Here is a 24,238-nt window from a genome sequence, read left to right as displayed (position 1 = left end):
AATTGAGTGACACAGGTCTTGTATGGTAAATGATGGCCTTTGTCAAAATCACCACATAAAAGGGCAAAGGAAAAGTATAGATGTAACAAATTTTCTGCTGCCTATCCAAATCATGGGTTCTTCATAGGGGAGTTGCAACCATTCTGCCCATTCCATATTGCTAAATGGGAGGGCTGTCCCAGTTCCATGCCTGCTAGATGGTAGAGGGCTTCAGGGGAGTTCTGATATGGCAGTGTGGGAACCACTGGTTTAATCTAGATGAACATCTCTTCCAATAGCTCCTTTTTGTATGGGCCCCTACATCTTAACTCAGAAAAAGTGTATTGCTGCCTTATGTTTAAATCAAAGGCACAGCCACATCTTCAGCATATGTCTGTGCTTCTGTCTCTGCTACTACACTGTGCTTGCTCAGAGAACACAGACATTCCCATCAGAAAATATGATTTGCTAGTCTGATAGACAGCAGACCTTTTGATTTAATAAGGCTCAGGCTCTCCGTTCTGAAAGCTACTGAAGCACATATCTAATTTTAAGAAATTGAGCAGTCCTACTGTTGCCATCTATTTCCCAAATCAGAACAGAATTTAAGTAGGTGATTACGTCCATTTGTATTCAACCAAGTCCTAAGTGGTGTGCTTCAATGCTATTGTTTTTAAGGGGTGGAGGATCAGTCCTGTTCAATAGGGATGAACTGAATCAGGGCCCTATGCATTCTCACCTTTTCATGAAAAAAAAAAATGGATGGAAGGTATGGCACTGGACAGAACAAGGAAATTCCTTCGAAAGGCAGAATACAAAGTAAAGTATATCTAAGGTGCATTTTTGCTGGAAAACTGATAATGAGAGGATACTACCAGAGATGCCACCTACCAAACTTTCCTTCTGATAGTCAAGTTTTCAGTGCCATGCTTGGTGTTAGAGTAAGAGAAATATTTGTCAGAATGTTTTTAAGATAAAAATAAACATTATAAAGTCCATGTGTCCTCCCACTGCTGTTCTGTTCAGTGATTTCAGTTTCTTTAGGCTTAACTCTATTGCAAGGTGGAAAGGGACTATAACCCATCGGCCCACAGCCACACTACTGCAGAAGATGGACCCACTTAGGGTTGATCTTCCATGGTTGTTTGTTTGTTTGTTTGTTTTTTGTGTATGTGCAAAATGGTGTGTTTCAGGGTCAAAAGTTGAGCCCAGAAGTCCTTGTGAGAAGTGAGGATTAAGGAAGGTTGATAGGAAAAATGCTCCCATCGACTTTCTTCTATATAGACAGCCATAGCAGTCAACCACTGCTAAGTCCATTTTAGCTACACAATTGGCATAGGGGTAACTAGCATATCTAGTATACACACAGCCTCAGTAAGAAAACACTACATATGGTTGTTTCTTATTAATTTTAATCTGCTAAAACACAAAAAATGTGGATCTCTAAAATCTGAATCCTGCCAACCCATTCATTCCTATGAAATAAGAGTATTATTAAACATATTGCACTAATATTTTGTAAGATTCCCTAGCACCTTGCAAGTATTGCTTTATTCCCTACTGGAGTTCAGTCACCTCTAGTGTGAAAGTGAGCAGCTGTTCAACAGCACTCAGCAGTACTCCTGAAAGTTTATAACAGAAAATGAAAAAATGTTGTATTATCCAGTTCTAAGCGTAGGAGGTATTTAAGGAGACAGAACACAGTTACTCAAGTCAGAATTTTCCCAAGATACTCTAGTGAGAAGTACCATGGTTTAATGAGCATATATCATCAAGGTCTAGTATAAAACAAAATGAGTCTTTCTGCACCAGAGTGATGCCTAATGGTTAAGCTTTGGGTAAAGGAACAGCATATCCAGATTCAGAAACTGAGCTTTCCTTAGGTATCTCTCACCCAAATGACCAGGCTCACCAACACCTAACTTGTGAAGTCTGGTGGAGACCAGAGCCTGTGATAAGTATCAGAGGGGTTGCCGTGTTAGTCTGTATCTGCAGAAACAATGAGAAGTCCTGTGACACTTTACACACTAACAGATTTATGGGAGCATGAGCTTTCATGGGCAAAAACCCACTTTGTCAGATGCATGTCGAAAGCTGAAGCTTCAATAAATCTGTCAGTCTATAAGGTGCCACGGGACTTCTCGTCATTGTTACAGCCTGTGATAGTTTTTTTTTTAATTATTATTATTTGTATTCCCATCAGGTCTTGGAGCCATAAGAGAGAGACAGGGTCAGCACTCGATTGCACTAGACAACATACAAATGCATGGTCCGAGTCACCAGTGACCTGCAATCTCAGTATAAGACTTGAGGTAACGAATGAAGATAGACTGGTGGGGAAGTTTGAATAAACAATGATAAAAGCATTGGTCAGTGTGTTAGCTAGTGGTCTTTGCACACTAGCAGCTTAACCTTTGTCACAGCAAAGGGAATTTTAGGAGGGATCTGAAGGTGGGTAACGAGGTATCTTTGCTGCTGTTTACAGCAGACCTCTTTCAAGCATGTGGGGCAGCACTGAAAGATTCTTGTTTGAAAACATAATAAAAGTTGGCCGTGGAGGCTGGTGTGATCAGAGATCAGCATCCACATCTCCACAGTGAGTGAGAAATGATCATTAGGATGGGGATTAAATATGAAGGGCTTTGAAAGGGAACACAATTTATGTTTATCAATGACGTAAAAGAAAAAGTCTCAGTAGAAGGATTCAAAGAGAAGTGGCAGGGTGAAAGCAATGGGGCAGGAAAATGATCTCTGCAGTAGCATCCTGAATGGAGAGGAGCAATCCAAAATGACATTTGTCAAGGCCGTATCATGAAGTTGCAGTAATCATGATACAAGATGATGAGCTATTAGACAAGAGTTTAATTGTTTGGATAGATAAAGAAGGCCATATCTTAGAGATGCCTGACTTAGAATAGCTGTATTAGTCCAGAAAATGCCACACTAGTAATTAATTTCCCAAGGTCAATCTTATGAAAGGGACAAAAAACAGATCAAGACAATGCAGTCTTGCACAGTGTATTTTTATCATTCACTGGTCTGTGATCCCAGAATTCATCAGGCAAGTGAATATATGTGTGTCTGAGAACTTCTCTCCCCTTTGCTGGCATCAACAACCATGTCAGGATTTCAATTTACAAAAATGGCCTTAGGTAAGTGTATGGGCAGTAAGTGGAAAAAAATAAACTCTTAACTAAACAGGACAATTTAAGGAGGCCTCTGAAGATGGTTGGGAATGTATCACAACAGAATAAGATGACATATAATCTGCTTCTCAAATTAACAAATTACAAAAGGTACAAATAGGAAATGAGGAAAATGATACATATTTATCTGGACCAATCTTCTAGTACTGGAACAAATGAGAGTGCACAGTTGGGCACAAAGCGCTGAGATTTATGCAAAGCAACAAAAAAGGAGACAAAACAAAGTTGCATGTAGTTTAAATACTCAAACCTACAAACTGTATTTCCGAGGACATTTGAAAGGGAACCTTCAGCCTGGTGAGAATGGAAGACTATGAAGAATCATGAGAGTTTTAGTCTGATGGAGAAGAATGGGAGAAAATGACCACTAATGAGACACCACAGAGGCATTTCTTAATTGAACTGTTTAGGTTTCCAAGTTTTGACAGAGCAAAGGTCTGTCAATTGAGTTGATGAGATGGGCAAATCTAAATGTTAAGCAAACAATTTCTTTCATTTTTGTTCCATTTTCTCTAACTTTAAAACATCATGGCTGCTGTACACTTGCCCCCCCGACTTCGAAGGGGGCATGTTAATCAGGGTGATGGGAGATTACTAATGAAGTGCTGAGATGAATACGCAGCTCTTCATTAGGCTAATTCTCCCCCGCGGCAACTTCGAAGTGTCAAACTTCAAAGTGCTGGCATGTGTGTAGCCGCGGGCACTTAGAAGTGCCTTTACTCCTCAAAATTTACTCCTCAAAAAGTAGCCTGGGCACTTCGAAATGCCCGTGCCTCACGCATGCCGGCATTTTGAAGTTTGACACTTCGAAGTTGCTGCGGGGGAGAATTAGGGCTGATGAAGAGCTGCATATTCACTGCAGCACTTCATTAGTAATCTCCCATTGCCCTGATTAACATGCCCCCTTCGAAGTTGGGGGCAAGTGCAGAGAAGCCCCATGTGTTGCAAAAATTGGTGCTGCCTGGGTAATTTCACACAGACATGTACAGAGAAAAGAGAATCCTGTAGTCTCTATGGAATGGTAGTGATGGTTAAACTGCTTTTGAAATCAGCACATCCCTCTCTGTTTTGGCCCACACACGGACAATAGATGTCCTTACCTCAAAAACTCGTATTGTCATAAAGCAAACACAATGAAACAGGTCAGAGGACCAAACACAAGATGAGAGTTGCTGGTCCCAATCACAGACTAAATCTGTTCCCACATCTGCAGTGGATTTCTGACAGCTCGTGGATCTATCTGAATAAAGTTTGCCTATAAACGTTTGCCTGCTGCAAGCCTGATCATCACTAAAAGATTGTGTTTCAATTATGCCAAGCCATGGGCTGGTGGCTTTCCTTCCAGGATTAACTTCCAACTTTGTCAGTAACAAAAGAAATTACAAATCCCATGGTGGCTGTCAGCAAAGCAAACTTTTGATGTGCAAATTCAAGAGCACAGTGCAGAATAGCATCATGATATTTCAAGGGCAGGAATAATTTGCCAACAGTTTCAGGATGCTAATTATAGGAGAAAGCAGTAATATATTATTTACATGACGTTACAGATTTGATAACATAGAGAAGGCTTCTTTCAACTATTAAGAAACAAATAGTTCTTTTCTAATGCTTATTGCCTTCTAAGCAGTTTGCCTGGAGGTTTCTCTCTCTCTCTCTCTCTCTCACACACACACGACTAAAACAGAAATAAGGTGATGTCTTCTACCACAGTGTCGTAAAAGATGCATACCTACCGCTGTCTTTATTTTCCCATTACTGAAGTGCAGCGTGGACAGAAGCACCGACTTTTTAATTTCCCCAGTGTACCCAACCCTCATTCTACCCCAGCCCAGCCTCCACTCTAATCCTTCCCCTAAAATCCCACCCCATTCCCACTGTGCTCTGCCCCACCTTTTTCCACACCTTCCCCACCTCTTCCAGCCCCCATTCCTCTTCCTATCTCCAGCACCTCCAGAGAGCAGATGGCTGGTGGGCAGTAGGAGAAGCTTATCGTGGAGGCTGCTGATCACCCATTATATTTCCTGTGGGCGTTCCAGTCCTGGAGCACCCATGGAGTCACTGCCTATGAGCATGGCACTATCCATTCCTTCTTATTTTTCATAGCCAGCATGTAGCCGATCCCGCTGCATTAAGGTTCAAACACATTTATTTGTAATGCATTCAAGAACAAGCAACACTTTATATTTGACTGTTGACAGATCTCCACAGGCCAAAAAAGCGTTTGTGTCTGAATGAATTGAAGCATCCATGTAGCAAATGGACAGTTTAATAGCTGGGTGTCATTTACTACGTTTCACTGACTATACAGTATTAAGGTGCTTAGATTGTATGTTCCTCCAGACAAGCTTTGGCTCTTCCTATATGCTTGTACATCATCTTACACAACAGGATCCTGACTCTCACTGAGGCTCTGGGTGCCATGGTAATATAAATATAATCAATAAAAAGTATAAAGGTCTACGCTTCCCTCATCTTCAGACAATCTCACGTATAGCCGCAAAGCTCATATTCATCCTACACTGTTTAATTATATCATTGCTCTGCTCAAAACCTGGCTTCTGCTCTCCTGAAGAAAGTTCTTGCTCCTTTTCTGGCCATCAGAGCCATTTGCAACTTCGTCTCTACTTACTTGTCAGCCTGCCTCCCTTTTGCAGCTGGGCAAAATTGTTCATCCATCACTTTTCTGCCAAAAAATATTCTGTTTAGGTTTCACCAAATCACATCAGCAATTCATGTCTATTTTGGAGGATTGTTTCAGTTGGGGGGAGGGGGAATTCAGAAAAAACAAACAAACAAACAAACAAAAAAAGTTCATTCTAACATTTCCTAAATGACACATTTCAGTCTGGGGTGTTAGAAGCACAGGGAGATGTATCCTTCACTCATAAAACACAGAAAAGGTGATGACGACCCCCTTATTAGGGATGTTAAAGAGCGAGCAATCTGGTAACCAAGTAACCACCAAAATTTCTGTTGGTTACTCGGTTAACTGCCCCCTCACTTCCCCCCGCACACAGACCGCCTGCTGCTCTGCATTTAAAAGGCTGAGCCAGCACACAGGCTGGTTCAGCTTCTGCCCCTGCCATGGGGATCAGGCTCTTCCTTGCTCCTCTGCCGCTCTATATTTAAAATTTGTGTTCCAGTTCACCCTTTTAAATGCAGAGCAGCAGGGGTGGGGAAGGGGACAGAAGCTGAGCCAGCCTGCGTGTGGCCTCAACCTTTTAAATGCAGAGAGGCAGGGGTGGGGATGGGGACAGAAGCCGAGCCAGCCTGCATAATGTCTCAGCCTTTTAAATGCAGAGCAGCAGCAGGGGAAACTCCCTGATCCTCGCACAAGCAGGGACAGAGGCTGAGCCAGCCATGCCCTGTTTACCTGGGTGTGGGTGGGCTGCAAGTAATCAGTAGCACTAACCGATGAGTAGATGCTTTAGCTGTGTAACCAGGTATACTATTACATCCCTACCCTTTATACGCAACAGCATAGGCAATGAATAGGGGGTGTGCTGGGGGCTACATGCATCCTCCACAGCGTTGCCCCCCCAGGACTCATCATCAGCTCTGCGCCACTTCCAGGGACTGGCTAGGGAGCAGTCCTGTCCGTCCTCTGGAATGGTGTGGCCCGAGAGCAGTCCCACACTCATCAAAAGCAGCAAGTGGCTGCGAATAATGGGCAGGAAGGGAAGGGCATTTATGTGGGGGGAGTGGCGTGGTGTGAACATGACAACATAACATGAGAACATAAGAACGGCCATACTGGGTCAGACCAAAGGTCCATCTAGTCCAGCATCCTGTCTGCCGACAGTAGCCAATGCCAGGTGCCCCAGAGGAGGTGAACCGAAGACAATGATCAAGTGATTTGTCTCCTGCCATCCATCTCCCGCCTTCGACAAAAGGCTAGTCACCATACCTTACCCCTTGCTAATAGCCATCTATGGACCTAACCTCCAAATATTTATCAAGCTCTTTTCTAAACTCTGTTAGAGTCCTGGCCTTCACAGCATCCTCTGGTAAGGAGTTCTGCAGGTTGACTGTGCGCTGTGTGAAGAAAAACTTTCTTTTATTAGTTTTCAACCTGCTACCCATTAATCTCATTTGGTGTCCTCTAGTTCTTATATTATGGGAACAAGTCAATAACTTTTCTGTATTCACTTTCTCCACACCATTCATGATTTTATATACCTCTATCATATCGCCCCTCAATCTCCTCTTTTCTAGACTGAAAAGTCCCAGTCTCTCTAGCCTCTCCTCATATGGGACCCATTCCAAACCTTTAATCATTTTAGTTGCCCTTTTCTGAACCTTTTCTAACACCAATATATCTTTTCTGAGGTGAGAAGACCACATCTGCACGCAGCACTCAAGATGTGGGCATACCATAAAGGGGAAGTAAGATATTCTTCATCTTATTTTCTATCCCTTTTTTTAATTATTCCTAACATCCTATTTGCTTTACTGACTGCCGCTGTACACTGCGTGCATGTTTTCAGAGAACTATCCACTATAATTCCAAGATCCCTTTCCTGATCTGTTGTAGCTAAGTTTGCCCCCATCATATTGTATGTATAATTGGGGTTATTTTTCCCAATGTGCATTACCTTATACTTACTCACATTAAATTTCAAACACAGCAGGGGAAGGAGATGCAGGCGCATGGACAAGGGCTCATGGCCAGTGCTCCCCACCTCCACTGGAATTTCTGTTCTGGTCACCTCTGCCCAATAGCCCAGTGATTGGGGCACTCACTTGTGATGTGTGAGATCTAGATTTGAATCCTGACCTGCAGCAATGACTTGAACCCAGATCTCCCCACTCTCACACAAATGCCATAACTACCAGACTACAGACTCACGCGTACGCTCTCAGACCCAGTGACTACTCATACACAGTGGACAGCTTCAGCAGATGAGACACAGCTTCCATTGCAGAATAGCCTTTATAGCAGCCCCGGTGGTTAGGAATGGAGACCAAGGCAACAAGAACAGGAATACAAACCTGGGATCTTCCACATTGAGCTATCATGTATAGAGGCAGCAGAGCAACACCTTAACAGTTTTATTTGGATGTGCCCAAGTTCTCTTCTAAACCTAGCCCTTGATTTCCAAGTTTCCTTTGCATTTACTATAGTGTGTTGAAAATGGCTAAAAGCAAAATGAGTTTTTTCAGAATTTTTTTATTTGCAAAAACAAATTTTTCCAATGTTTCAGAACCCCCAGTAAATCAGAAGAATCTCTCATTTCTACAGCTTCATTCTCTGCCTATTCTGTTTTCTGCTAATTACACTTTGTCTAGCGTTTCCCAGACTTAAAACGTTTGTGTACTCCTATCAGGACTTTGGCCTTATTGACACACCCGCCTCTCCCAGTGCCGATCTCCTGATTTTTAGTAATTTATTTCCTGCTGTGTACCCCTTGAAATCCTTTTGTGTACATGGGTGGCACGTGTAACATGCTTTGGGAAACCATTCTCCTTTTCAGATTTTCTTCTGGTGGAGTTGCTCCAGATTTCTAGAGATTCTGTTCCATAACAGAGCAGAATTTGACCCACTGCAAATGACCTGACATTATCAATATCAATCTAAATATGTATGCCTCACTGTACTGTAAATATATCTTATCTGATCTAGATATGAATCTATGGCAGGGCTTCAGCCACTCACTGCCCATAAATTTTGAAATATACCCCCGCTTCGTAATAGATACACATTGAAATTCATATTGACATCTTTTGTAGCCTTTAATTTTGTGGAAAATGTCTATATAATTTAACAGAAGCAACAGATTTTTTATAAAAACAGCAGAGCTCTTCAGAAATTAAAGAGTTATAGAGTTTAATAGGGAACGATGTCTTACACTTAAGTTTCAGAACATCCCATAAAATTCTATGAAAAGGACGTACATTTTCCATTAAATTGTACAGAATAATTCCAGACACCAACACGTACAACCTCCACTAATGAGCTTATCATTTAGTTAGTTCTATAATCCTTTTTGGTAATAGACTCAATGCTCAATCAAGAGCATTGCAAAGCCACACATTACTCTGGGGGAAGCATTCAAGTGCACATGCCTCTGTTCTAAACATTAGTCCCTTATTACATTAAATTATCAGCCTGTTCTAGCATTTCCAAAGATCAGGAATGTTGTTTTTCAAAGAATATTACAGAACATGGCAGGCTGTTAAAAATGCCCTCCCCTACCCCCAGAAAACGCCTCCTGGCTGGAGAAATGTGTTTTGTGCAATGAATAATTTAAATGAATACACTTTACGGGCTTTCTATGCATGAAGTGCTAATGTGTTTATTAGAACTAAGAGGCTCATGGTTAAAACCAGCTTATAAACTCCCCAACTGATTTCCAAATGGTCATACTTTAAATACTCTAATTTAAAACACAATTCATTTAGCCAATCAACAAGAAGATACGTTACAAAAAAAAACCCAAAAACTCATCATTTTTGTAATCTTTGTAAAGCCTCCAAAACAACATCTATGTTACCTCCAAAACAACAGAATACGTTTAAATTAGCAGACTGGACTGCCACTTTCAATGAATATTCAGCTGAGATTTCTTATTTTCTAAGGCAGAGTCATCAAGATTAAGACATTTTTGCTGTTATGATAACTACAGTGTGGAACAGAGCATACATTCACTTTGACTTTTCCTGTCATGGGCAAATGATAGAAAATAATTTACTCCATTAAAATGCCTGCTTTCCAAAAATCTTAGTTAGCACTACCATTTTCGGCAAGACATTGCTAAGTCTCATCGCAAACAAGCCTTGGTTAATATTTGTTATCAACACATCACTGTCTTGAGTTTAACTCTATTCTCCCTGGAGTAAATTTCTTTTTATATTTCCTTTTGTTAAGATTTACCCTCTTACCAAGATTCCCAGTTTTATTAAGGTGTTATTTATATTGCCTTTATTCCACTAATGAATATATGTATGAATACATTATAAACTAATTTTTGCATTACAATTCAGTACTTGTAAATGTTGACCAGAGACTTTTACAAGTGGTTTTCAAAAGAGGTTATATATTCCATTACTATAATACACCACCAGATAATGTGATAACACCCATTAACATTACACTAGATTTAGCCCTCAGATTTTGCCTCTTTTAATGAAATTTTTTAAAACTCAGATTACTGCACCTGTAACCATGTAACACATTAAAGAAAGATGTTATCAAATTATTCATCTAGTAATAATAATAATTATTATTATAATAAATAATAATAATTATTCATTGTTCTTCACTGTCCTAGGCCAGACATTCGGTTTACACAGGCAGCACTAGCACTGCAGGGCCATTTTATACACCACTGTTATTCATAGACTCATAGTAATACAGGGCTGGAATGGATGTCAAGAAGTCATCAAGGTCAGGTCTCTGTGCTGGTGTAGGACTAAGCAGACCTAGATCATCCCTTCCCTTACTGATGTTTGTCCAACCCATTCTTAAAAACCTATAATGATGGAGATTCTACAACCTTGCTTGGAAGCTTCCAAGAGCTTAGTTTACTTAGAAAGTTTTTTGTAATATCTAACCTTGAACTCCCTTGATGTAGATTAAGCCCATTACTTCTTGTCTTCTTTCAGTGGACAAGGAGACCAACTGCTCACAGTGCTCTTCATAACACCCCTTGAAGACTTATCAAGTTCCTCCTTCAGTCACCTTTTCTCCAGACTAAAGGTGCCCAGCTTTTTAATCTTTCATCATATGTCAAGTTTTCTAAACCTGTCATCATTTTAGTTGTTCTCTTCTGGACTATGTTGAATTTGTTCACATCTTTCCTAAAGGGTGGCACACACAACTATCAAGAGCAGTCCAACTGAGACCTTAGCAGTGCTAAGAAGAAACAGTCAATTACCTCCCTTTTCTTACATACAATACTACTATTAATGCACCCCAAAATGAGATTGGCCTTTTTTACAGTTGCATCATGGTTATGATTCAAAGTCAACGCATGACTTACTCTCCACAGTTCCTTGTCAGCAGTATTACCACATAGCCAGTCATTCCATATTTGGTAGATGTGCATTTGTTTATTTTTCCCCCATGTGAAGTACTTTATACTTGCCTTTATTGACTTCAGACAACTTCACCAATTTGTCAAGGTCCTTCTGCATTGTAATGCTGTCCTCCAAAGTGTTTAGAATTCCTCACAGCTTGGTGACATCTACAAATTTTATAGGCATACTCTCCACTCACTCCATTGATTACTACTCTGTATGGTCTTTCAACAAGTTGTGTATCCATGTTATACTAAATTCATCTAGACCACATTTCCCTCATTTGTTTATGAGAATGTCATGTGGGACCATATCAAAAGCCTTACTAAAATCAGGATTGTATCCCACTTTTTTTTCTCTAGCTCTCTTTTCCCATCCACTAGATCTGTAATCTTGTCAAAGAAGGAAATTATGATGTTGTGTCATGACTTCTCGACAAATCCCTTATGGCTATTCCTTTTAATCAGGGATCCTAGTTTTCCTGATTAACCTCCTCCCACCAAAAATATATATATTTCTGATGAAAACATGAAAATCATTTGGGATTTTATGATTATAATGGAACACTGAACTTTAATTTTCCTAGCTACAGTATATATGGGTGTCAGTTGAACAGTACTTTTTACTGAGGCTGTGTCTTCACTAGCTCCCTACTTCGAAGGGAGCATGGTAAGTAGGGTGTTGGGAGCTTATTAATGAAGTGCTGCGCTGTATATGCAGCACTTCATTAAGCTAATTCTCCCTCGCAGCAACTTTGAAGTGTTAAAGTTCAAAGTGCGGGCTTGCGCGTAGCCGCGGCTCACCCACTGGTACTTCGAAGTGCCTGGGCAACTTCTCAGTCCCTTTACTCCTCAAAGGGTGTGTCTACACTAGCTCCAAACTTTGACGGGAGCATGGTAAGTAGGGTGTCGGGAAATTATTAACAAAGTGCTGCGGTGCATATGCAGCACTTCATCAAGCTAATCATCCCCTGTAGCAGCTTCAAAGTGGCAAACTTCAAAGTGTCGCTTGCATGTAGCCACGGCTAAAATTTTGAGGAGTAAAGGGACTTCAAAGTAGCCTGAGCACTTCAAAGTACTGGCAGGTTAGCCACGGCTACATGCATGCCAGCACTTCGAAGTTTGCTGCTTCAAAGTTGCTGCAGGGCAGAATTGGCTAAATAAAGTTCCACATATGCACTGCAGCACTTCATTAATAATCTCCTGACACCCTACTTACCATGCTCCCTTTGAAGCAGGGAGCTAGTGTAGACACAGCCTGATATATTTATAATTTTAAACAAGTTTAAAATCTACCAGTGCCATCAATTATAATAAACTAAAATAAATAGAGTTGTAATTTATCAACTACAACCTTGCTTCATGTAAAAGAGGAGAGCATCGTATTACCGTCAACATGAAATTTGTCCTTGCCAAACTCAGTGATATTGTTTTTAGCTGTGATTTTTAAAGTTTTCAGCATCTTTTCATAACATTAATTGGACTCAGACCTGAAGGCTGTCATGAACTTTGAGATGCATTAAAACACAAACTACCGTACAGACCACAGGGTAACCTCTGTATGACAGAAGCAGTTTACTGGAATTTGTGTAGGTAGGCATAGTTAAAGCACATTCCAAAATCAATCCCAGAAGAGGGAGGGCTGTGCGCACTGAATAAATGACATTGGTACGCTCAGGAAAATTTAATTAATACTTCATAAATTTTATTTTTTCCACAAAATGTAAAAGCTAAAGATTCCCTGTAAAAAAAGCAAATTTGAATTTATTTTGTAACAAACAGGTATCTATGATCCCTTCTTACACCCATATTGTCACTGAGGTCATCGGTGCTGACAACCCCTCTGGCTGGTGGGTGCTCAACCTACTGTCTGTCCCAGACCACCCCCATTCCATACCGTCTCCCAAGGCCTGTCCCTCCCATTTCACCTCTTCCCCAAAGTGCCCCCAAAACACACCCTGTCCCCTCCCTCCAGAGGCTTCCTGAATGCTGCAAATAAGCTCTTCACAGCACTCCAGAAGTGCTTGGAGGACAGGGGGAGCAGTTTGGCCAGCAGGGCCACTAGCAGGCAAGTGCCAGTGGGGGCAGGGAGGCAGAGGGCAGGAGATTAGGGGCCAGAGAGTGCTGCGCGCCCACTAATTTTTCCCTGTGTGTGCTCCAGCCCACGAGCTCCCACAGGGTCAGAACCTTTGCTCCTGGTGCTTAGAGGCTGATGGTTTAATAATTTGTTTCAGTACCTTTTCAGATATCTAAGTTTGGCAGATTGCTTAATAATTACTGGTTCTCTTTACCTGTTTTTAAAAGATAAGTAAGTTTGCTCTTCTCCAGCACTCAGGCACCTCAACTGTCCACTTCTTAAAGATTACTGCTAAAGTTTCCAAGATTTAATCAGCTACTCCCTTCAGTATCCTAAGATGAATTTCACAAGGCCCTGCTGACTTGAATACATCTACCTTATCTAAATAGTCTAACTTATTCTTCCGTATTTTGGCTTGTGTTCCTTCCTCTTTGTAAACATTGTGTTGAGGGTCTGGTCACTATTAACTTTTTAGTAAAGACTAAAAGAGTATAGGCATTAAACACCTCAGCTTTCTTAATGGCATCAGATAACTTTTCTTCCTTTTATGATTTTCTTCACCTGAGTCTTGCTCCTGATGTATTTAAAAAGCCTTTTCTTGTTGCCTTTTATGTCCCTTGTTAGGTACCATTTGTGCCCGGCTCTGGCTCTGGCTCCCAGATGGGGAGTATGCGGGGGAGGGCTCCTTGGCCGTGTCCACAGAGACAACTGCGGGGGCAGAAGTCCGCGGCCCTCAGGAGGTGTTGAGTTCATTATAGTAGGGGCAGGTTGTCGGTCCTGCCCCCAACCTCCTGGCTGCATCCTGGGCCCAGTTGTACCCCTGCCTCAACTCTTTGACCTTTGCCTGGACGTGTTCCATAGTCTGGATGGGGTGGCCCCATGCTGCAAGGGTGGTGGCAAGCTGGCTGCAGGCTGGGGCATTTTGCCTCTTGGCGGTTGGGTTCAAGAGAATGTCCTCCTCAGCCCACAGCCCAATGACAGCCTGGATCTCAGCCCCGGTCCATGAGGGGCCCTGTCGCCTGCTGCTCTGGGTGGGGCTCCTAGAAACCCTATTGTGTCACTGATGACAGCCCCAGGGTGTCATGGGCCTGCTAATCGTCAGCCATGGCTGTGGGTGACACTGGGGAGTGGCTGAGAAGGTGAACAAGATGAGGAGCTTGTGGCTCTGCTCCTTGAATGTTCTCAACTTCCTGCCATGGGGTTTCTGGGGCTCCCTGTGGCTTTAAGAGTGGCTGGAGGCATAGAGCTGTGATTGCTGTGGACAGGGCGTCACCCTGATCAGCTGGCCAACACCACAGAGGACTGTTCTATCAACAAAAGCTCACCACCACCACCACCACCACCACTGTCCGCCAGGCGTCTACAATTTTTTTTTTGACAGAATCCGTCAACAAAGGCATTCTGCCTCCTGGAGGAGAGGCAGAGGGCTGTTGTCAAAAGTGCCGTGTTCTGTCGATTTACTATTGACAGAACACATTTTTAGCGTGGGCATTCTGCAGCTATTGTCAACAAAACGCCATTTTTGTCGAAAAACCCTCTAGTGTAGCCCTTATCTTTTTTGTGCACTGAAGTAGTCAGAAGTGGTGCCTTTAACATGGTTTCCACTTGGTAACAGACAGCTCTTGGGCACTGCTTTTTCTCTTAGATTTCTTCCTATTTACCAGTTCTCTGGTTTTGTTAAAGTCGGCTTTTCTTTCTTTCTTTAAAAGCCACTGCCCTTATTCAACTCCTCTTACACCTACCTTTTCTTAGAATCAGGAAGTCTGTCATTTCCTGATCATTTGTACCCACTTTTGTTTCCCCACCTTCAGACTCACTACCAGTTCCTCCCAGTTGATCAGAATTAAGTCTAAAATGGCTGTTACTTCCTTCACTTTCTGGAAAAATAAAAGAGTCCCAATACATTTCAGTACTTTACTGGAAATTTTTTGTCTCGCAGTGTCACTTTTCCAACAGATCTTTGGCTCGTTTAAGTCCCCCATTACTACTAGGTCTTGTGTTATGGATATTTTTGTTCTATGTTCTGCAAGTGCCCCATCCACTTCCCCCTTCCTGATGTGGTGATCTATTGTCATCCACTGCATAATCAGGCAGAAAAGGAGGCAGAAGTTTCAATTCAGATTAATTGTTCATGAAAGCAATTACAACTAACAGGCTGTTTGTAAATGGACTGTAATAATTCAAGAGTGATAGTAGCAAATAAACACAGAGGGCATTTGCTGTGTAGGTTACAGAGGCTTAGCTAGAGCTGATGCTTGATAAAATAAATAAGCAGACATATATGGAGAGAAATCACTTAGTCATTAGCATGAAAAGCAAAGTCTACTAAGATGCTCAGGACCAATGTGTTACATGTATGTGTAACATGGACTTGCTTCAGGTGTGAAAAATTGTGAAATTCTTACGGATCCTGTGGGGCTCTGCGGATTGGGTCATCCAACTCCTCAGCTGCACAACTCAGCAGAAATCACACGCTAACCATCGATCCCAAGCATATTTGCAGAAGCACTTCGACCTCCTCTCCCTAACAGCCATGTGGAATAAGACCGATGATGGGTGCAAAGAGTGTGATTTTGCATCCAGGAATTGGGAGGGCTAAGTAAATCTTACCGATAGCAAGGCAGGTGCAAGTCAGCCCAGGACAAGTGTGAAGAACATTGTTCAAAAAGTGGATGAAAAAATGAAAAATGTGTTGATGGAGAGCATATTGTCTTTGATCAAACTGTGAAGTGCCCCTTGCTGGCAAGACAACAGGGTACTAAAATTGCTAGTTTTGCCAGCCAGGGCAGGCACCCAGCTGGCAATCAGATTGCTCCATAGTAGCTAATCCAGTTTAGAAGAACCCTATTACTTGGAAACTGCAGAAATTTTTCTGCGTGCTTGTTTCAGATGGCTCTTATTTTGTGCTATTTGTACTCACTGATTATAAAAGTCAGATGATTTGTTCTGTTACTACAGTATATTCCTAACACAGGCTGTTGTGTAAGATACCATAACATGGTAGCCTGAATTCTTGCTTGGATTCTAAATAAAGGTGAAGAACTTCTAAGGATCATGAACAATTAAAGCCTAATAAGATCTTAAATCCTGATGTCCATAAAAGCACACCATGTTAACATGAAGAAGTAGAGAAAATGATCCAGCAAAAGGCAATAACTACACCAACAATGAGAAGTCACGTGGCACCTTAAAGACCAACCAACTGAAACACACTAACGCAGCTACCCCTCTGAAACTTGTCACCATGCAAGGCATTGAATTTAGCTACATGAAGTGGAAGCTGAAACAGACTAACATGGCCATCCCTAGGAAACAAAATCTACCAAACAGAACAGCAAAATCCACTCCATTGTAAAAACAATTTTGCCCTTCTGCCTACAAAATCCCCAATCAATTCTCTTTTATTTTGAAATGTGGCATGTGTGGGCTGTCACCAAATGCACGATATTTTTAAAAAAACTTGAGATTACTGAGATAAGCTATTTTAAAGATAGGCAGAAAAAACTGGTACTGAAGTTGGAAAATTGTCTAGTGCTTTTTCCACAGCTTGCTTACAAAACAGCTTGTTCTGGAGACTTGTAACACTGCAGATACTTAGTACATGACACCGATTAGAGACCCTGAAGCTATACTACAGAAAATTGCTGCCTCATTTCCTTTCTTCTCACTAATAAGAGAACAGTCAGTGTTTCAATGCCAGTATTGCTAATGCCTCAGACTGTCTTAATAATCACATCTTTCACAACTTTTGAGTTCGGATTTGCTTTATTGCTTTTGAGACTTTAGGAGCCAACATTTACAAGCTTTTTTACCCAAGAGAAGTTAAAACTTTCCCATTAAACACTGAATTTTTTTATGTTTATATGTCTCCAGGAAGGGGCCTTAGAAACCCACTGAACATTCAGAGACTCATTTAAAAAAAATCAGAAAACTTGGCACGACCACAATTCTTGGCATGTTATTGTGTAATGTTCCAATACTGAGCATCTTTCTGAAGCCCCAGCTCCTGGAATCATGGCCAACTACAGAAGGGTATGGAAAGGGGAACAATTTGCAGAGCTAGGCTAGATGGACTATAGGTATTAATAGTTCTGCATCATTACACTAACAGGGGCTCCCAGTGTTGTTTTTCAACGTTGGCTGCAGCTGTTCATGCAGATCCACAGACATCTTCCAATCTTCCAGCTCCTGTCCTTGAATCCTAACTCCTGTAGGAAAGATGAAGAAGCAGCCCAGCAGAGCTAAGGGTACATTCCACAGTTTCTTCTCAGGCTCCTTTATTAACATATGGCTTCATCGACACTTTTGTGGATGTTTTCTTGGTTCAGAGTTTATGTGGCAGTGTGATATAGGCAGTGGTGGAGGCAAATACAAGGTCCCCAGGATCTAGATACCCCACATATATACCAAGTCCTAACATAGGGCTTGAAAAAATATGTAAAACAATATTGGTTTTATTTCCTGACAGAAGCAAAATGTATAAATCTCCCAAACAGAAAATTAAAAAAAAATACATAGAAAACTAATCATAGCCTTAAAACATGAATGATTCAAAGGCAACACCAAGGAAAAGACCCTGAAGTGAGCCTGCAGACATATTACTGACCACTCCTAAGATCCTATGCAGGTTCTCATGAAGGCTTGTGCAGCGACACAGGGCGGCAGTGGGGAGAACTGTCTCTCCCCAAGCCCAGAAACTGCTGTGGCCAGCAAGGAGACACCCACCTCCGCTGGCCCCAACAGTGAGCAGACATAGCCAGCAGGGAAGTGCCCCTACCCGCCAGCCCCAAGAGGCAGCAGCTGTAGCCAGGGAACAGGGGTCTGTCCCTACCAGCTCCGACAGGGAGTTACCACAACCAGTTGTGTCAGCTCCCTGCTGGGGCTGGCTGAGATGAGGCCAGTGCAGCAGGTCAGCCTCCTAGGCAAGGGAACCATGGGCTCCATGCCATGTACCTCCACCCCAGGAGCTGGTCCTAAAATAAGGTCTATAGCTCTGGAAAACACCTGCTAGGATGATGAATGACTGCCACCCTCAGGCAGTAGCACATCTGACACTAATAATTCATGAAAGCTTTAAATATTAGTTCTCTTATGAATTCACAAAAGAAAAAAAAAAGAAGCCTGCCACATCACAGCACTTTGAGCATCTTGAAGATGAACTTCTGTAAAGCATCACAGAGCAATATTTCCTGTGGGTAGTGATAAGTGGATGGATGAAATTTTTTAGGGAAGAAAGCAGAACATTTTTAAACAAACAATCAGGCACCCGAGCACTCAGCCCAACTAGAGACGGGCCAGATTGCTAGAGAGGGCTAGTTCACATCCTCTGTCTGACAGATTAACACAGGAATTATGATAGCCCCATATTTCACATTACATCATTCAATGATCACACCTTCTCCCATACTGCACTACTGATCGCACTGAATTCACAACTCTTGTTGGGATGACAAAAGAAGGAAAGCACACAACACAGAAATCATGTTGTGTAGCGGCTGTCTCCTCATGAACATGGTTGAAGCTCACTACTGGGGCAGACAAGGGTGATATGAAAGATGGCGCAGAGGTTTTAGTGGGCACTGTTCCCTGTAAGCTGAGACCAGGAGAGATTCAGGTGCAGCCCAGCCGATTAGCAGAGTGCCTGCAGCTGCCCACAGTGGGCAGCATGCTGTTTCTATTGGTGGTGCACGTCTGCACAGGTCTTAGCGCACATGACAAAATTTATTCTGCCCATGGATGGAAAAAAAAAATTAAAGGGCACACTGTTAGCGGGTGATGAAAAGAAAGAGGCAGTCAAGGTTGAAGTTAGGGCCAGAATGGGAGGAACAGGGGAGAATATGGAAAGAGAGAAGGGTTGGTGCTGAATGAAGTAGGGTAAGTTGTCCACACCCAACACCTTAAGGCTGTACTACAGGAATGTGCACTATTCATTTAGCATCTCCAAGTGCTTTGGAATGCAGCTGCCTGTCTTACAAGTGAGCTAAGATATTACAAATACAGATTACAGTCCATTGGCAGCCCGCCAAATCTCTAACATTGGAAGACATTAGCTATTGTCTGATTTTTGTTTTTATTATTCTAAAAAGAGGTTGTAATTTAAATGTTACCCCCAGTAGATAGTAACTAAATAAAAACAATCATGAATTAATTTAACCTAAGTGCGTAGCTGCTATATTGTTAGATGCTCTTCAAATGAATAAATCAGTCAAGTCAGCAGATAATGCAGTGAGTGGCCTTTTCAATACTGATGAGCTATATACAGGTTTAATTAATTGTAAGTGTCAGAGCCTATCATAAAGCAAATGGTCATACTCCATATAACAAATATCTAAGCAACATCCATGAGAACACATTAATTGCTTTTATTATGAGGACTATGATTTACCCTTCAAGAAAAAGTATGTACGACATGATGCCTGCTATGTTAAATTATTCTGAAACAAGTACAAAAGGCAACTTTGCTGTCAGGTCTTTTTAATTTCATTCTCTATGGTTTAATAATTCTACATTTGTCCTTATTATTATTTCCCCACTATGGCCATGCAAAGCCCTTCTGGTAGGAAAAGCAAATCACACAAATAGCCCATACAATCCTCTGGCTGCAATGTGAAAAATTGGTGAAGGCTCACAGTTAATATGCAATATAATGATAATTTAGGAATGGCCACAAAACAACTCTGTATTTCATTTTGTTTGCACTGTAAACATTGAATACTGATGTATGTAACATGCTCCTAGAAATAAACTGGTGCCCAATGATAAGACAGCTGTTCACATTTTAACTATATAAAAGACCTTCTGGGGTTGGGGAGAGAGAGCGCTTCTTAAAGACAATAAAGGTACCATAAGTTAACTTCTCAAAACTAGAAGACACAAGCACAGATTTCACCTCTTTTATAATGTGAGCAGATTTCTCACAGGCTGAAGACTGCAAATAATACACTGTCATAGGAGTGGAATGGATTTTTTTTTTAAAGGGAATGAAAATGTGATCAGTAAGTGATATAAATCTACTCTTTATTAAACAGATGCTCACACTTGCACCCTTGGGGTGTGCGTCAGTTTTTACACAAACAAGACAGGTGAGAGAATACCTTTTATCAGACCAATTTCTGTTGGTGAGGGAGAGACAAGTTTTCAAGCCAGACAATGGAGTTCTTCAGCTCTGGAAAAGATACTCCAAGCATCACAGCTAAGTGCAAGATGGAGCAGATTGTCTGGCATAAGAAATTAGCGTATGCTATAGGGTCCATTCAAAGCAAAGGGCCCATTATCACCTCTGCAAACATAGGACTTTCAGGGAATATCTACACTTTTTCCAACAAAATATTTCCACCACCTACAAGTGATGTTTGCTTTGTTAGCGTGAGGTGGGGAGGAAATTACATTTTCCAGTCAACACTAGTATTGAATATTTGAAGTAGGTCATGGTCTACAGCTTCATAGCAAACCTGATTGCAGATATTTGTTTATGAAGCATTAACTAGCAAAGACATGACCACTTTTAAAACAACAGCACTTGTCTTACAGAAGAGCGAAGTGACAATTAACTTACAGTTTAGTACATGGTGGTATAGAAATAAAATTGGCCTGTGAGTGAAATAGAACTAGTAATGAAAGGTTTGCTTTGAAGCAGGCTGAAACTTTGTACATTTTTGTATGAATTTCAGGCTTGGTCCTCCGTTTGTTGACTACAGTAGGAATGTAGCCACTACCTGAAAAGGGTGCATGATCAGGAAAGATTATCAGCTGTCCAGATCATAGCAAAAAAGGATAAGGCAAAATGCATCCCCTTTACAACTCCACTGGGGATTAAATAATATTAACTCTCATGAAGCAACTTCTTTAACTAACTTCTTCTGTGTAGTTCTGTGATATCCAAGAGTAGTGTTGCCTTAGGAGAGGGGTGGGGAAACTACAGCCCATGGGCCACATCTAGCCCATCGGACTATTACCCAGCCAAACAAGTTCCCACCTCGAGTGGGCCTAACACTGAGTAAATAAAATATTTGCAAACTGCAAGGAGAAGGATTTTGCTTGCTTGAGACCACACTGAAACATAGTAGGGCGGGATCTCCATCCCCTCCAATTCATGAAGAGGCAGATATCTATTTATCTAGGTACTTAATAGGGCCCCCAGGCATGGAATATCTGCGTTCCTGCCCAGGGTCATCTATACCTGGTTACGTGCAGGGAAGAGATGGTAGCTGATAAGGCCGACGGGTAGAGGTCCAGCTATCCACTCAGTGCTATACCACCAACTAGTGAGCAGCATGCTTATTTCCACACTTCTGCATTCCTCTGCAGAGATCTGGGAAAGATATTTCTAAGGCACACAGTTTAAGCATATGTGTTTTCAGACATACAAATTCTCCAGAGCAACAGCATTTCAGAAGTTGGCCTATATGGTTTAAATGCTCCTTACTTAATTTTATCCTAGTTCTCTTGCTTACCTCTCCTTAACCTGTTTCAAACACCTTCCCTTTCTTGGTGTTTCTGTGCCATTCAACAAACTGCTGCTAACAATTTCATCCTGATCAGAGAAGGAAAATGTTGGGTACGTGGTACTTTTCAGGAAGCCCACTTGTTTCTTCCAGTGCTAGCAAAACAGATCTGATTCCAGTCAATGCACACATCTATCTAGACTCAATCTCCTCCTGATATGAGAGCATGGCTGTCCACAATACAAGGTGCAGTGGCAATGTTTGAAGAAGAAAGTGGAAAAAGGTGTTCTATTACTTTTAGGAAAAACCCACAGTTACATAAGGAAAGAAAGGAAAAAATAATATTCCTTTGATTTAAAAAACAACCAGATGCCTTCTTTGATACACCCACTCACCACTCAGCCACTGCATCTTTCTAATTGGAATCAGGGAAAGAATGACTGTGAAGGTCAGCAGTGTAGTGTAATTAACAACTCAGATTAAAATAAACCCCTCTACTTTCTCTAGTCCATTCAATGATCTCACACATTATTGCTGAATGACACTGTGCCTGCTTTTTAACGAGATATACTTTGGTTTTTGTTTTCCAAACAGTGAGTAAAATATTAAAGACATAAAACTGGATATAAGAGCAGGCTACAAGAGTAATTTTCATCTTTCCAGCTAGTGTACAGATTACTTTTGGCCTCTTACTTGCCCAACTATTTAAAATTTAATTACTGCAGTAAACTCTCTCAACTCCGGCATTCTATTGTCAGGAATTCTCAAATAACTGGCATTTTAAATATAAGTAAATTTTAGTGATGTTTCCTACAAGTACAGTATAGTGAGAGTAAATGATAAATACCGAAAATACAGCATAAATTTACACTGTACAATACCAATGTTGGTGAAAATTAAAATACTCTGCATTCATTTTTGTTAGTTTCTTAATATCGAATTGTGTTTTTTCTTCAGTGTTATGCATTGCTAGGTATACCTCTCTATTATCCAGAATTATTTGAATGTTCGGCAACCTCCTAGTCCTATGGCTGCTGGATATCAGAGTTTAGTGCATGCATTGAGCTGAAAGAAGGTACATTTTCATAGCATTTCTGAAATGAGTGCCCAGAATCCAGTTTAAAAATGCATAAATAAACAGATGAAAAAAATGGATCTGACTTCGTATAGGTTGGACCTCCCTGGTCTGGCACCCTTGGGACCTGATGGTTCTGAACAAGGGCGATTGCTGGACCAGGGATGGTTATTCCAGGCCCTCTGCTGCTGGCCTCTCCCTTCTCCCCAGGGGCTGCCAGCCTTCTGGCCAGGCTCTCTTCATAGCCACTGATCACACTGCCAGTCCCAGCTATCAGGCTCCACTGCAGGCCCTGGCCAGGCTGTCTGCTCCGGCACTGGCTCTGGGCCACTGGCTCCCCAGTTCCAGAATCAGCTCTGTTGCTAGCCCTGACTGAGCTTCCACGGTCTGGGTTTCAGAGTGTCGCCCCATTCACCACCAGACTCCCAGCCTGTGGTTCTCTGGTCCAGGGGCCCTCTAGTCCAGCAACATCTATGGTCCTACGGCACCACAATATTGCTGGACCAGAGAGACCCAGACCAGAGAAATTCAACCTGCACTCATGTCTATTTTAAAATCATAAAATATGTGGCGTGTGGCGTAAAAAAAACCTGTAAATGCTTTAGCTGAGGGACAGCATGTCTACTCTACTGTGCTTTATACACAATAGCTATGGATCATTATTATGCAAGATAGAGAACTGAGGATGATGCCCAGAGAGGATAAATTACTTGCCAAAGGTTATAGAGGATACCTGCAGTGGTTCAGGGACTTAAACCCATATGTCATGAGTCGCAGGTTAGCTCCTAAGCCACTTGGTCATCTTTGCTCTTCTTGAAACTATCTTGCTCCTTTCTTGGACATTTCTTGCTTTTTTTCTGTCCCCTCATTCTCCCACCCCTTTCCCCAATTGCTCAACCTCTCCGCCCATCTCACTACAGAAGTTGGGCATATCAGTAAATGGAAGTACATAGAACACAGGAACAAAATTTCAAGAACATGGTGGACACCTAAGTAGAGTCAAAACAACATGAAGACACAGGCACAAAGATGTCCTTGAGCACATACGTGCTTACACCTTTCTGGTCCCTAGTGCAAAAATTTATCATAGCCCCCCTACTTTTGAAAATTTCCTACTTGTTATGTGCTACCTAAGTTTTCAACCTTTCACTCTAAACAATGTATCTTGCTCCACACTACCAACTTGTCAGAAATCTGAAAGCCTCGGTTAGCTCATTTTAAATTCTACCCTTCTCTACAGACAATCTCTTTAGCTTTACTTTGAGATACATGCACTGAAAACCAAGCACCAGGCCAGGCTATGCTGTCTCTAGAGTAATAATGTCCTTCTCAATTTCAGATGCCTGGTAAAAGCTGCAGATGCTTTTCATTTGTTCTCTGACTGCAGATTTCCACCCTGCTCCCTTCAAGACTTCAGCTCACCATTTTTATTGCAGCCA

The 24,238-nt window shown here is 41.7% G+C and overlaps 1 protein-coding gene across 1 annotated transcript in view; it reads right to left on the bottom strand.

Annotated features, from left to right (window-relative positions):
- The window catches only part of KCNH1 (potassium voltage-gated channel subfamily H member 1), a 290,356-nt gene that overhangs the window by 58,183 nt on the left and 207,935 nt on the right, over positions 1-24,238 (bottom strand). The gene's annotated exons all lie outside the window — the stretch shown is intronic.

The sequence above is a fragment of the Carettochelys insculpta genome, chromosome 3 (assembly GCF_033958435.1).
Source record: "Carettochelys insculpta isolate YL-2023 chromosome 3, ASM3395843v1, whole genome shotgun sequence".
Classification (NCBI taxonomy): domain Eukaryota; kingdom Metazoa; phylum Chordata; order Testudines; family Carettochelyidae; genus Carettochelys; species Carettochelys insculpta.
This window is presented reverse-complemented; position numbering and strand designations above follow the sequence as displayed.